This window comes from Saccopteryx leptura, chromosome 3, assembly GCF_036850995.1.
Source record: "Saccopteryx leptura isolate mSacLep1 chromosome 3, mSacLep1_pri_phased_curated, whole genome shotgun sequence".
Classification (NCBI taxonomy): Eukaryota; Metazoa; Chordata; class Mammalia; order Chiroptera; family Emballonuridae; genus Saccopteryx; species Saccopteryx leptura.
Genome location: NC_089505.1, coordinates 312,706,958 through 312,716,655, shown reverse-complemented (window position 1 = coordinate 312,716,655; position 9,698 = coordinate 312,706,958).

Genomic DNA, 9,698 nt, shown 5'->3' with positions numbered 1-9,698 from the left:
CTTTGAGCTGGCTGATCATCCAAAAAAAACACAGATGTCTAGGCCTCACCTTGACCAATAATAGAAGATTCGGGCTAGGAGGGTTTATTAGTTCACTATTGTTTCAGTAATGCTGTGTAACAAACATTGTAAAAAAGCTCAGTGGCTTGCAAACATTTATGTTTTGCTCATAGGTGTATAAGTTGGTTGTGGCTCAGCAGGACTGGGCTGGGCTTGGGTCCAGGTCTGCTCCTCGTGCCTGTCATTCCAGGACACAGAACGGAGGGACAGCAGCCTTCGGGACTACTCTTTTCAGGGCAGGTGGCAAAGTATATAGTGAACAAAAACATGTGATACCTCTAACACGCCTGTTTAAAACTGACCCACCCTCACTTTTGCCCACATTCCATAGGTCAAAGCATATCACATGACTCAGCCTGAGGTCAGTAAGTTGGGAGGTACACTCTGCCCCAAGGGGGAAGGTAGGAGGCAGGACAGTTTGGGGGTTGGTGCCCAGGGACTACACGAGTTGTAGTGAACTGTACAGGTGATTCTTATGAAGCCAGGCCTGCACCTGCAGGAGGACTGACTGGCATTTTGGTGCCTCTAGAGAATGTAATAGGAAGGATGGCTCCATTCTTTCAGTAGCTCAACAAATATGTACTCTCACCCCTTTGCACTATCCAAAGAGAGAAATGTTACCGGAGCTCCTGTAACTCGATAACAAAGGCTACTTAATAGTGGAAAGGAGACGAGAAAAGGGGCTCCATATGCAAATTAAAAATGAGAATGAGCTCAGCAGGGAAGGCTTTTCAGAGGAGATGACATCTGAGCTCAGCTGCCATGATGGGTGAACGCTTTGTAGAGGAGGAAAGTGCATGAGAGGTAGTATTCTAGGTGGAGGTTATAGACAAAATGCAGACTTTAGAAGCAGTGTGTTACATCTGACAGAGTGCTGTCCAAATCCCCTTCTTTTTCCTCTTGGTCCCGGAGCTAGATCACCTTTCCCAGCCTCCCTTGCACTTGGGTATAGCCATGTGGCACAGTACGGGCCAAAGAATAAGCCCAGAATGATTTTTATCTTTTTCAAGTCTGGCTCTTAACAACCTCCCTCATGCAAAGCTAAATTCTCTCACTCTTTCCTCTTCAATCCATTGCATGGGAGGAGGGTGGAGCTACAAGATGGAAGATGCTGAGTCAGTGGACATTCACACAGAATCCGTCCCCATCAACTAGGCCTGTTTGTGTGAGGAAGAAATAAAGTTTATTACATAAAGCCATTAAGAAGTAGGATTTCTTTGTCGTAGTGGCCAATGTTACTACTTGCCTTAACTAATATATTTTACATGGGTTTGCTGATAATAATGGCTCTGGGCACAAAAAGAGATAACAGTCACTGACTAGCTGTGTGAGTCATTTATTCTAGATACCTCTTTGGTTATTTTGAGGACTAAGTGAATTAAAAGATATAATTGCAACTTAGAACTATGAATCTGGACCCTGGATTTTGGGCTCAGCAGCAGAGAGTTGGCTTGGCATGTGGATGTTCTAGGTTCGATTCCCAGTCAGGGCACACAGGAGAAGTGACCATCTTCTTCTCTAACCCTCCCTCTCTCCCTCCTCTCTCTCTAGCTTTCTCTTCTCCTCTTGTAGTCATGGCTTGGATAGAACAAGTTGACCCCGTGCACTGAGAATGGTTTTGTGGTCTTGCCTCAGATATTAAAATAGCTTGGTTGTCAAGCAATGGCCCCTGATGGGCAAAGCATTGCCCCATAGGGGGCTTGTTGGGTGGATCTTGGTCCAGGCACATGCAGGAGTCTGTCTCTCTGCCTCCCCACTTCTTACTTAAGAAAAATTAAAAAAAAAATTATGAATCTGGGCCAGCCATTAATGTTAAGGGTGGTTTATGCTGCCAAGACCGTCTGCCAAGCAAAGTCATTTATAGCATGAATTAATGATGGCAGCACCACGACAGCATTGTTCTTCTGGCAGCTTTTTTGTTTCTAATGTGCTTTGACATGTGTTCCCAAAGGTTCAAGTTTAACTGTAGCTGAGACGGGTCTCTCTCTCTGCCTTTCAGCCTTGGAAGTGTCTGTCATCCAAGGAGTGGTAAGGAAGAAAAGCTGGCTCATTAATCAGCGTGTCATCACCTGACTGGAATTAAACGGTAAAGCAGTAAAACCTCTGGGTAGATGTGATAGCTAGTATCACAGGTGTCGATTTCTGTTTCCGTTTCAAAGGAAGATGCCATCTGGAAGCGGTTCTTCCTGCCAAAGGGAGTAGAGATGCGAGGGCTCCCCTTTCCTTTTCAAAATGAGGGCTCACAGACAGAGCGCGGAGCTCTGCAAACAGAGAAGCCCTCCCTGGCAATGCGAGGGGCTGATGAGAGGCAAGCTGGAGGAAGCCCTTGTCAGGAGCAACTTTTTCTGAATGCAAGAATGATAACTTCGGACTGAAAATAGGTTTTGAGCTACATACAAGCAGAGACTGAAATATTTGGCATACAATTAGAATAAGAGTCCTGACACATGGGCAGGGCTACCTCTTTGGAGATCATCACTATATGGAATACCTCTGGGTAAGCTTGTCACAACCTATCAATGCTGGAAGAGAAAGACAGGTTGACCAAAACAGAATTAGTTCTTCTGGTTACCTTATGCTGAGAGTGTTCCTAATCCTAAGTGAGCAGGAAATGGGATCTTCATGTCAGCCTTCCCACTGTATACAATCTCTAGTACGGGGTGTATTGTGATACTTGGGTTAGTGATCATAAATTATATGCAGTTTTGATTCTATGTTGTAGGCTAAGTCATATCTGCTAATCTTTCTGTTACCTTGTAAAATCTGAATTTAAAGACTCCTTCAAGTTGTTTTCATGCATTAAATAAATAAATAAAAAATGGAGTGGGCCCTGGCTGGTTGGCTCAGAGGTGGAGCGTCGGCCTGGCGTGTGGGTGACCCGGGTTCGATTCCCGGCCAGGGCACATAGGAGAGGCACCCATTTGCTTCTCCACCCCCCCTCCTTCCTCTCTGTCTCTCTCTTCCCCTCCCGCAGCCGAGGCTCCATTGGAGCAAGGATGGCCCGGGCGCTGGGGATGGCTCCTTGGCCTCTGCCCCAGGTGCTAGAGTGGCTCTGGTCGCGGCAGAGAGACGCCCCGGAGGGGCAGAGCATCGCCCCCTGGTGGGCAGAGCGTCGCCCCTGGTGGGCGTGCCGGGTGGATCCCGGTCGGGCGCATGCGGGAGTCTGTCTGTCTCTCCCGGTTTCCAGCTTCAGAAAAATACAAAAAAAAAAAAAAAAAAAAAATTAAAAAAAATGGAATGAAATCCAACTGATTATTTATTCAAGATGCTGGTACCAACAGAAAGCCAGGTGAGAATAACCACATTTTAGTTTGGGTTTTTCTGGATGCAGACCCTGAGACAAGAATTCAAGAATGCACTTTGTTGGGGAGACAATGATCCCTGTCAACCACAGCAGAGAAGTGTGGACATAAAACCAGGAGGAGGAAGGGCCAATAGAAGATGGAGTATGGAACAAATGACTGTGGTGGGCCACCAAAGCTGGGGAACTCCGGAAATGGTACAGAATGTGCACCTCCGAGTCCTCTTCTTTAGGGTCCAGGCCACTGAGGCATTTACATATCAACTCCTCAAAGCTGTTGGGATTCCAGAGTTGCTCCTGGGAAGTGCTTAATCCTCCAGAACTGCAGCCTGACCTGTGTGTGAAAACAGGCGTTGCCGGGAGGAAGTTGGACCCATGTACACTGAAGTGATACAGGCAAAGGGTTGTGAGCGAGGCAGGCAGCACAGTGACTACAAATACTCGTTGGGTGCTGTCTAACAAGGCCTTTTCTGGACTCGATGCACTGCTTGGAAAACTCCTGTGCATTTCCCGCTCTGTCCCAGCACCAGTGAGTTGACTACGCACCTGAGGACCTGTTTTGCAGGGACTCACAGTTGGTTATAACCAAAAATTAGATTTCTGTGCCTTTCACATTTTATTTTAATCAATGTATTTTTAAATATTACATATTAAAATCTAAGCTATATTTACAACTGTATTCAAAACCTGTCAGTTTCCTACCATGGTTCAGTATATGCACCCTATGGACACCATAGAGGCAGCCTAAGAGAAAAGGACACTCATAATGCAATGTGCTCTCCTGTGGTGGGCTGCATCTTTTTCAGGTGAGACCATGGCCTTACTGAGGGCACATTTGGGAGCTAGTGAATGCAAAGGGAAGCTATGGCTTTTGGCCTCGAGTGCCACTTCTAATTATAAAGACTGCCTCTGAACATCACAGTGATGTTTACAAATGACTGCTTATCTTCTCTTAATAGCCATTTCATTTTCTTATTTTCTTCAAAAATATGAAGGAAAATTGTGTGGTTGTACTATCTTTAATGGTTGTTTAAGCTTCTCTAGATTTCTGGAATAAAAGCATGGGAGAAGGCAGCAGCATGTTCAATGTGAAATGTAAGCTGATGTCACTGATGTTAAAAATAAAAACAAATGTATATTTATGTAGATGGATAGATGGATGCGTATGTACAAATACATGTTGGGCGGCACTGGGATTTCCTAAGGCTTTGTATTATTATTATTATTATTTTTTAACTTTCGGTTGCTCTACCTTCTCTCTCTTCATTACCGCCAACTGTTAGGGCTCTGGCTAAGCTAACGAGTAGAGGACCTGACCTGATTTTCTGGAATCTTGAGAAGAACAGAGGGCAGAGGAGCAAATGTGAGTGGTAATGAGAACAGATTCATGCTTCTCTGATATGAGGACCCTGACATAGTAGGTAAGCAGTAATGTTTATTGCATAGAAATCTCCAATGGTTCCCCGCACTTGGCAGTAAATGATGTGGTGAGAAATATTTGAACTTGTCCATGTCAGTAGGGGTTGCTCAGTACATGATATCAGAAAAACTCCAAATGCGAACCACTGCAATACTACTGATGATAATAGTAACAACAGTTTGGAGTTGGTAGACCACTGAAGAGTATCATAGGTAATATCAATTAAGGCTTATTTTTAACCAAAACAAGAATCAAATAAATGGTGCTTGGCTATACATTTCAGATTTTAAAATTAATTATTACTGACATTTCTTGAAACAAAATATACCAAAGGAATTTTTTTATCCTTTCTCTTTTTATAATTTTCACTTCCTCTGGGCTTTACAGAGTCATTAAAATCCCTTTCACACCACAGAATCATCCTCTGTTTCTTTCTCACTTTATCTCTGAATGAAACAACCCTCGGGGTAGGGGGTTACTTTTAAATGCTATGATGTAAAGTGCTTATAATAACAATAAGCACTTCTCACAGAGTAAGGAAATATTAAATTATAACTGCCATCTCTCACCCATGCCCCAACATGCTAGGGTATTCACTGCTATGCTTAACAAGTGAATCAATTCTAACCAGAGGGGAGGTCTCAACAGGCGCCATGCAGCACACTAATGTACTGCAACCTTCACAGTGTGTCACATGCTCCACGTGTATGTCTCCAAATCTTGTTCAGTGTAAACCTCCTCTTTGCTCCAACTGAGCAGCCATACCATTATCACAATGTGTGTCAGATAATTGGGAAGTTAAGTCAGTTGTAGCAGAAGATATAGAAGATTATAATTTGCTTGTTCCAAGAAGGAGAGTCCCTACATCAAGTCAGCCCCAGAGAAAAAGTATGTCCTTAGTGGAACATTTAGGACATTTTCTTGATCGGGTGGCAGGATACTTGACCAGACTGTACTCTATTTCACTCAAATAAAAATGTCAAACTGGAAGGTTAAAAAAACAAACAAAAAAACAGCCCTGGTCAGTTGGCTCAGCGGTACAGCTTCGGTCTGGTTTGTGGAAGTCTTGGGTTCAATTTCTGACCAGGGCACAGAAGAGAAGTGCCCACCCTTCTCCCTCTCCTTTCCCTCTCTCTCTCTCTTCCTCTCTTTCCTCCACTGGAGCAAAGTTGGCCCGGGCACTGAGGATGGCTCCATGACCTCAGCCTCAGGTGCTAGAATGGCTCAGGTTAAAACGGAGCAACGGCCCAGATGGGCAGAGCATCACCCCCTGGTGGGCATACCTCCTGGATAGCTGTCGGGCACATGCGGGAGTCTGTCTCTCTGCCTCCCCACTTCTCACTTCAGAAAAATACAAAACAAAAAACAAACAAACTGTGATATAATTAGGAGAAACTAAGTTCTTCAAGCTGTTGTCTCAAATCCTAGTATCTGAAAGTCCTGTGAAATCTAGAAACCTGCACATTCAGGTCTGGTCTCTAGGTGTGCCCTCTTCTATCTGGTTATCCTTACTCTTCATATAGATCAGCGATTTTCAACCGGTGTGCTGCAAATAATTTTAAAGCATGCAATACTTGACTAGTCAGGGTCATTGACCTCTTTTCCCTTAGATTGTCAAATAAAAAAAAATGACAACAGCCAACACAACAATAACCATCCAGTGTGAATGTCCTATTTTAAACCATAAATATATAGGTCATATGGTAGTGTTGTATCTTACTGGTCACGTTGCATAATAAGGTTGTGAATGATTGGTTAATTCTTGGTACCAGAAATCCTTATATATTAGTGTAGGCACCTGATTTTTTAAAAAAGTCACTTTGGAGCAAAAAGGGTAGGTAATGACTATTATTATGTTTTTGTAAATTAATCAAAACTATATATAATTTTTTTAGTTAGATGGGAAGAAAATATATTTTTTGGTGTGCTGCATAATTTTAGTAGTTTATGTGTGCCATGAGATGAAAAAGGTTGAAAATAGCTGGCTTAGATATCTAGCTTTTTAAGAAAGACAGAATTGGAATTTCTCAAAAGGAATTTTACCAAGAAACCAATAAATAAAAAGAGATAGAAGAAATAAATAAACTTGATTAATCATTAGGGTGTACATGCATGTGTATATATACATGTTTAATACTATTTACTATATATGCATGTGTGAATATATCTAGAGCAACACTATATGTGAAGTGTTATGGTAAAAATATGCATACATTATCTTTCTTCATCCAAGAAATATTGAGTATATTAACTGGGGAGACAGGAAATTATAAAAATTTTTTTTAGATTTTATTTATTGATGGGGCAAGCCTGAGGTTTTGAACTGGCGACCTCAGCATTCCAGGTGGAAGCGCCACCACAGGTCAGGAGAGACAGGAAATTATAAAGTAAACAAATTCACATTTTGAATGAAAAGACAACAGAGGGACTTGGATCACACTCAGATGTGGTCAGGAACAGTATCTCTGGGACATGACATGAGGCTGAGACCTGACTGAGGTAAGAGTGCAAGGCACAAGTAGATGGGGTATAAAAAACAAAGTCAGGCTTAGTCCTGTGGGGCAAGTCATGTCATCAGATCCAGTTCACATAGAAAAACAAGGACTCACAGGGAGGCAAAGTGATTCCTCTGAGATTCTACAACTAGGAAGTGGCATAACCAACCATACATCAGATTGGCTATTCCAATGAGATTATTTCTTCCTTAATCAACTTTTCCAAACCCTACTCTGACCCCATCTTTTACATTGGTCTGCCATTTTCTACTCTTTTCCTTTTCTCTCCCCAAGAGACAGGTAATCCTCTTTTAAACCTGTCCTTACTCTCACAGGCAGATGAATTAATGACAGCACTTGGTGTCAACCTGTTTCAGAGTGGGTTCTAACTTCATTGAGCCATTTGCTTTTCCTTCCCACTCCAAGCCCTTGAACGGAGGGGAAGAAGTCATTCATTTACCTCTGCAAACCTGACAACCATCATAGCCCTTAATGTAATAAAGAAATGAAACAAGGAAGAAATATTTGAGGGTGGAATAGAGAAAGGAAGAAAACAAAGAAGGAAGGGATGAAGATTTTTAGTTCAGGATGCAGTCTGATATAGAAAATAAGAATAAGAGATTGCAGACAAATAAAAGTATCTTTCTACAATGTTAAGACTTACTAGCATCGTGTTAACTTTGCTTCCTTCCTCTCCCTCTCTTTGAAAGTCAAATGCACTTTCAACTGACATAAATTGTACAAGGAAGAAACTGCAATCTGGTTCTGTCAATAGAGAGGGCAGTGGGAAAGGGAAAGAAAAAGGGAAAGGGACAGGAGGACCTTCTTCAATCCCTGACATCACAACACAGGTGGCACTGACTCTGGAGGAGGGATCAAGGCAAATCACTACCACTTCCCACCAGAGCAGTTAGGTGGCCTGGAGTGTTACTGGTATCCTCAATTGCAGAGGCAGCATGGTGAATGGTCAATGGAGGAACTCTTGATTCAGATTACCTGAATTTGCATTCCTCTTCACCCATTTAAAAGTCAAGGAGTCCATATTCCCATTTCCACATCTTTTTACTGGGGATACTCACAGCAACCCACTTATAGGCTGTTGTGAGGATTAAGTAAAGTGAATAAAGCATGTAGAATGGTGTTTGGCAAGGACCCAATGCATGTTGGCTGCAAAATTTGGTACTTCTTAAATAAATAAATCAAGTGATGAAAGAAAAGTGTACTGGGTTAAACATACATAATGAATAGGGAAAGAAGGGTCCTTATGTTTATGATCATAACATTCACCAGCTCTGGAGATGAAGAGGCTGTACTAATTTTTGGAAGATGTCTTCTCCCGCTTCAGCTTTCAGAGGGGTCTGTGGTCTCAAATTTTCTACACTGACTTTTTCTATATGCTAAATTATTTTCACTTGGCAGGGTCCATGTTTCCCTAATGTTTTCGTCCACCATGAATGGCTATGGTTATGGTTCTTGTGTGTAAAAGAAGCATGTCTTCATAACCCTTGGTCACAGATTCCTTGAGGCTGGGTTTAAAAAAAAAAAGGCTCTAGCTTCATTTCCCCCCTCTCCAAGATAATGCACAGAGGTGGACCATAAATAATGAATGTTCTTCACCTTTTTTTAATCTTATTTTTATTAATTTTAATGGGGTGACATTGATAAATCAGGGTACATATGTTCAGAGAAAACATCTCCAGATTATTTTGATATTTGATTATGTTGCATACCCCTCACCCAAAGTCAAATTGTCTTCTGTCACCTTCTATCTGGTTTTCTTTGTGCCCCTCCCCTCCATCACCTCCTCTCTCTCCTTCCTCGCCCCCTCACCACTCTTTACCATCACATTCTTGTCCATGTCTCTGAGTCTCATTTTTTTTATCTATGTATGGATTCATATAGTTCTTAGTTTTTCTGATTTACTTATTTCACTCCGTATAATGTTATCAAGGTCCATCCATGTTATTGTAAATGATCCGATGTCATCATTTCTTATGGCTGAGTAGTGTTCCATAGTATATATCATATGTACCAAAGCTTTTTAATCCACTCGTCCACACTTGGGCTGTTTCCAGATCTTCACTATTGTGAACAATGCTGCCATAAACATGGGGGTGTATTTCTCCTTTTGGAACAGTTCTATGGTGTTCTTAGGGTATATTCCTAAAAGTGGGATAGCTGGGTCAAAAGGCAGTTCGATTTTTAATTTTTTGACTCAAATTTTGAGATTATTTGTGTGTCTCTATCAGGATTTCAAAGATAGCATGCAAAGGTTTTCCTGAAGCTCTGTTTTAAGTTATAAACCTAAGTACTGAAGAAACAGTTTAGAAAAAACAACAACAGTTAATTGAAAAACAAAACCAACTCCCCTCAATGCCTGAAGAATGGCTTGGTAGAGTTTCCATGTCTGGAGAGAATGTTT